The sequence below is a fragment of the Canis aureus genome, chromosome 3 (assembly GCF_053574225.1).
Source record: "Canis aureus isolate CA01 chromosome 3, VMU_Caureus_v.1.0, whole genome shotgun sequence".
NCBI lineage: Eukaryota > Metazoa > Chordata > Mammalia > Carnivora > Canidae > Canis > Canis aureus.
In genome coordinates, this window is record NC_135613.1 from 14,105,145 (window position 1) to 14,111,048 (window position 5,904).

Below are 5,904 nucleotides of genomic sequence, written 5' to 3' on the forward strand. Positions count from 1 at the left end.
ATTTTTATTGGTGTTCAATTTGCCAACATACAGAATAACACACAGCGCTCATCCCCTCAAGTGCCCCCCTCAGTGCCCGTCACCCATTCACCCCACCCCCCGCCTTCCTTCCCTTCCACCACCCTTAGTTAGTTTCCCAGAGTTAGGAGTCTTCATGTTCTGTCTCCCTTTCTGATATTTCCTACCCATTTCTTCTCCCTTCCCTTCTATTCCCTCTCACTATTATTTATATTCCCCAAATGAATGAGACCATATAATGTTTATCCTCCGATTGACTTATTTCACTCAGCACCTTTTCAAATATTAGTAGAAATACTTTTTAAGTAAGAAATTCTCCTTTGTCAACTATTTGATTATTCAAGAGTATTAGTTTATATAGAAAAGGTTTGAGATGTTTTCCTTTATTTACCATCATAAAGAGTTGATTCCTTCCTTAGCATTCTTCAAAGTTTATTGATAGTTCATCACTAATTATGATGATGTTTTTAACTTCATTAAACGATATTAGAGTAACTTCATGGCAATTTTAGAATTCAAGCGATATGAAATTTTAGAAAATTTCCTAGAAAAATACCATGTACAAAATGAAAACCAGAACAAAAAGGCAATATGAATGTGTAGTAATGGTTAAAGACACTAAAACATAGGGTTCTTGGATGGCTCATGGCTTCATCAGTTAAACATCCTGCTTTTGATTTTGGCTCAGGTCATGATCTCAGGGTCATGAGAGATATAAGCCTCCCACGTAAGGCTCCCTGCTGAGTGTGGGACTTAAGATTCTTTTCCTCTCTTTCTGCCCCTGCCCCCCACTCATGCTTTCTCTCTCTTAAAAAAAAGAATGTTAAAACCCTACAAAGAAATCTTTGATGAAAAGTCTTTAGTCCTACATAATTTATTAGTGAGTTTCTGAAGAACATTCAATAAAGAAATACTCCAATTTCTACGCCAATTATTCCATTACAGAGAAAAGGAGGAAATGTTTCTCAAATCACTTTATGGGTATAGTATATCCTTGATGCCAAAATTTGACAAGAATAGTATAAGGAAGGAAAAATTTAGATACTATATTACATGAAGGTGAATATAAAATTCTAAATAAATTATTGATATATAAAGTCCAGTGTTCGTAAATATCACAGTGTATCATGAGCAAGTGAGGTTTATTCCACGAATGTGAGGTTGATTTGATATTCTTATATTCATAAGTACAGTTCAAATATTAACAGAATAAGTAAGAATAAATGTCAGATTCCCACCTTAATAGATTAATAACAGTCACTTGATAATTTCATACTCATTGTGTTTAGAACATTTAACATACTATAAATGGAAGGGAACTTCCTTAATATGTTAACACATATAGTGATCTAATGATGTCATTCTGGGAAGAGAATAAAACAGGAGGTCTGCTCTCATCACTTTAATCAAGAGAGTAGTAGAGAGCTCCACCAGTTCAGTAATGCAGACACTGAAGGTAACAGAATAAGAAGGAAACCAGTATTAGTCATTGTAAACACGAATGTGTACATAAATATTATTTCAAAACTACAAGCACAGAAAATTAAAATATGCTGATAGCTAACTATATATGAGATTAATATAAAATTATGTCTGATATTTAATTAAGCTGTATATAAGGTGAATAAATACTTTTTCTAAGGTCTGTCTTTGCATTTATTTAATACAGTAGGAAATATATGAGTTTTCATTTTCAACTCAAAACCAGGCAGTTGTATCTACTCTCTGTATCTCAAATGATTTTATCATGTTTTATTTACCAGACCCAGGAACAAAATTCCTTCTAAGGATTACAATTAAATTTTATGTATACCGGAAATGACCTGCCATAAACAGAGCTAGAAATGATGAAAATTAGTGCAACGTGGTACGTGGATAAAAGAACAAATAACATTTTGTCTATCTTCAAGAATGTTTCTTGCTTCTGAAATTAAACCCAGCAGGTAGGAAGATTCTAAACAGACTTCAAATTGTTGAACATCTGCTCACCCTAGCACAATCTAAAACAAGGAACATATAACATTTTACAATGATAAAATTCATACAATCTAGTTAGAATCATTACACTATTAAAATTTTGGGGGGGAAACCTGTCTCAGAACAAAACGTTTTCACTTTCAAGTCGGAGAATACTATTCAACTATTCCAAACAGATCTCTCATTTTGTTAAAAATAGTTGACTATATTTTGCAAATTTAGGTTTATTTCATTTCCTAAAATTTCTCAAAGTGAAGTTTAAAATTGATAAACCATAGGGCCAATTATATTTAAATAAGATAAAAATTTAGATTTGCTTTAAGATGAGGCTGCTTCATTTTCTTCTTTTATATCCAGGTGGCATCATGATACATTGCTCAGTTCATTTTGGGGTGACAAAAATGCCCAAGAATTTATCCTACTTATTAATGAAATAGTTAACTCAGAAGAAAGTGGGATGGTCCTTTTATTTTAATTAATTAATTATTTTATTTATTTATTTATTTATTTATTTATTTATCCATCCATGAGAGACACAGAAAGAGAGAGAGGCAGAGACACAGGCAGAAGGAGAAGCAGGCTCCAGGCAGGGAGCCCGATGTGGGATTTGATCCCAGAACTCCAGGATCATGCCCTGAGCCGAAGGCAGACGCTCAACCACTGAGCCACTCAGGGGTCCCCGGGATTGCCTTTTTAATCCTGATGTTATAACTCACAGCCGTTGAAAAATCTGTAGTATCCTCTCTAGAAACACTTCACCCTTCTGATTTGACTAGGTCCCAATATATCCTTCTGGGAGGTGCAGACCACTTGGCTTAGAGACGTGAAAGCACATTGTATGAACAGCTGCCACAGATGGCTCAAGAGTTTTGTATTTCACAGCTGATTTCACTGCCTCAGCTCATCTTCTGTGCAGAAAGCCTAACTTACCCTTCAGCTCTCCAGTTGGTCATCTTCCTCATCACAGACAAAACACGTTGTACACTATATGACATTCTCCAAAAGGTGAAGTATGGTAATGAATGAATCCTAGTTTTCAAGGCTTAAGGGGAAAGAGAAAGGTATGATTACAAAGGGCTAGCTCAGGGAGTTTTTCTGCGGTGATAGAATTGTTCTGTATCTGGATTGTGAGAGTACTTACATGAATCTATACAAATGTTAAAATTCATAATGTGTACATCTAAAAAAGTCAATTTTACCGTATGGCAATTTAAAAAATAAAATAAATCATCCTAAGAGAAAATTCGAAGTGTCGTTATTTGTAGAGGTTCTGTTGTTGACCCCAGATCCACACCCACACAATCCAGTTAAGTAAAAAGTTTTCCAAGCACAGGCTCCTATGCTACTCTGTCTTAAACAGGATTATTTAAAAGCATGGAAAGGCAATTATCCCCTGTTGATGCCTAAGGAGAAGAAAAAAGTTGCTTTTTAAAAAGCTTTTAAACATTTAAAGCAATAAACAGCCTTTGAAAAAGCTATTTTCTTTTGTTAAAACACCCCCCCCCAACTACCACAAATGGTGCTTTTGTTGGTGCCTATATGAGATTGCAAGGGAAAGCAGTACTTTCAAAATTCTTTGCTTTAATATAAAATTGATTTGAAATTGCCCTTTGCCCTTCCTTTTGTCTAATTGTCCTAATGTGAAGATCATGTATCTGTATCGCTATCCAACAAGTATTAGAAGAGAAAACCTGTCCTTGATTGCACAGCAGTATAGAAAAATATGAGATTTGTGGGACTATTTTTTTTTTGTTGCGTTGTGTCCTTTATATTTCTGCTACTTAAATTTTTCCCCCAAGAGTTGAGTTATCAGATAATAGAAATGTAGAGATATGCTAAAGCAGAACTGTGATTCTACAATTTGTCCAAGAGAAACAAAAACCATAAGCTTGCCAAATTCTAAGGTTTATGTCTCTGAATAATTTCTTTTCAAAGGATAATTTTTATAAGAATTTGTATGACAAAACTGCATGCATGGCTATGAAACCTGAAGGAAATCAACAAGCTAAATATCATGGGAACTTGTATCAGGGACTTCAGCAATGTTCTTTTTAAAGTGACCTTTCCTCTCTATGCAAAGGACAATAATCAACTTCCTTACTCAGAAAATAGGTAAATTGTAAAGGAGTCTTTTTGTGCTTTTATGTAAATTTATCTAAGTGAAATGAATATCCAGTCTTCTTTTAGTTAAAATCATTGATTTCCTAGCTAGAAATTTAGGTGATTTTTCATGGGTTTGCTGTGGGCTTGTTCATTCAGGATGATTTATTTCAGAAGTAGAGCTGACCCATCTGCAATGGAATGTGCAGGACCAGACATGGACCAAGCCCTTCCTGGTTTGTACTGTTCATGGGAGTGTCAAGATCCTAGAACCCAAATTACTTGATGTTTTCCCTTATGCTAAATTTTATTACTCTAGCAGTTCGAGAATTGAAAATTTAATGCAATGAAACTTAGTTCTAAATCCAAATGAGAGTATCATCACTCTGATTCCTTTTCTGAATTTCTCTGTTCATTAAAATATTTTTGCTGGCATATTGTGTCACCTGCCTCAGAGAATTGCTTTCATAGTTTTACATTTATTTAAAGTTGTATTTAGGTTGCTACCTCTTCCAGACATAATACTAGAAGCTTTTCAGAAAGAAAAAGTTAATGACATAAGGTATTCCAAGAAAGCATAATCATGTGTGATTTGTGACACAAACATATTCTTGACATCCATGAGACGAGAGACCTGCTAGATAAAGTTAAAACAAAAGGGATTTGAAAAATAAGTGAGATCTTCCTCAGAACTGATGGTGAGAAATCAGAGTTGATTAGTAAAGAAAATTGGTAAAATATATTAAATTACAGAGAAGAGTATTACAGTTATAAAACCATGTAAATCAGCCTGGAAATGGACTTGTTCATCAAATACCTGACTTTTCTTATAAGCAGTGTGATTTTGCCTGCAGTAATTCATTCATTTGAGGCATAGCTTTCAGTAAAATTAGATGGTAATAACTTCTCTTAAATTTGCTATGGGAGTGAACAAAACAGTATCTACATTTTTAAGAGGTCTAGCATAGTTCCAGGCATATAACCACACAGAACCCTTCCCTGTCTTACAGTATTTAAAACCACATTTCTCTAGAACTTTTAAAACTCCTAGGACCTTTTATTTTCTAGTGAACTCTCTCCTGGAACCCAGCATATAGTAGATGGAATCTGAGCTTTTTGGGTTGAGGAGGAATTGAAGTCCTGGATTTGGAGTCCTGGACTCTTCTGTCTGCTTTTCTCTCTCCTCAATGCATTTCTACCCTCACTCCAAGTTCTAGAACCTCCTCCACCCCTGTCTACACCAAGAAGGCTCTGGAAGCTCTACCTTAGTATTATTCCAGGACTCCAATTTGAAAACTCCAGCACCAGATTTTAGAAAGACAAGATTCTCAGATTTAATAGCCACAGTGTCTTATGTACAGTAATATTTACCATACTTACTGGACACAATCATGTGGGTTAAAGAGGAAAATCATGAAAATAATCATGCATGTTAACCTAGTGCTGTGTTCACTAAAAACCACATGCATGTACATTATTTTTTGAATCTTTTCATATGGAACCAATTCTTTTTTTTTTTTAAAAGCAGTGTTCAGTTAATTGTAGTTCTTAAGAAAAATATGTTTGTGATTCTATTATCTGTGGTATCTAGTTTTGACTTTTTTAAAGTGCATAGTTCAGTAGTGTTAAGTATATTCATGTTGTTTTGAAATAGATCTCCAGAATTTTTCATCTTGCAAATCTGAAACTCTATTCCTATTAGACAACTCCCATCTGTCCTCTGATGGCTTTTAAAATTATTATTATTATTGTTATTTTTATTCTCCATTGAAGAGACTCATGTAGCCATTTAAGAGCTGTATCTTTCAA

General features: G+C 34.3%; 1 long non-coding RNA gene across 1 annotated transcript; it reads right to left on the reverse strand.

Moving 5' to 3' along the window:
• Positions 1-994: 994 nt before the first annotated feature.
• Positions 995-5,289, reverse strand: LOC144304883 (uncharacterized). Its single transcript, XR_013371871.1, has 3 exons — positions 5,150-5,289; positions 2,926-3,037; positions 995-1,468 (listed from the first exon to the last, which is right to left on the reverse strand). It is a non-coding gene; the product is annotated as an uncharacterized LOC144304883 (long non-coding RNA).
• Positions 5,290-5,904: the final 615 nt, after the last annotated feature.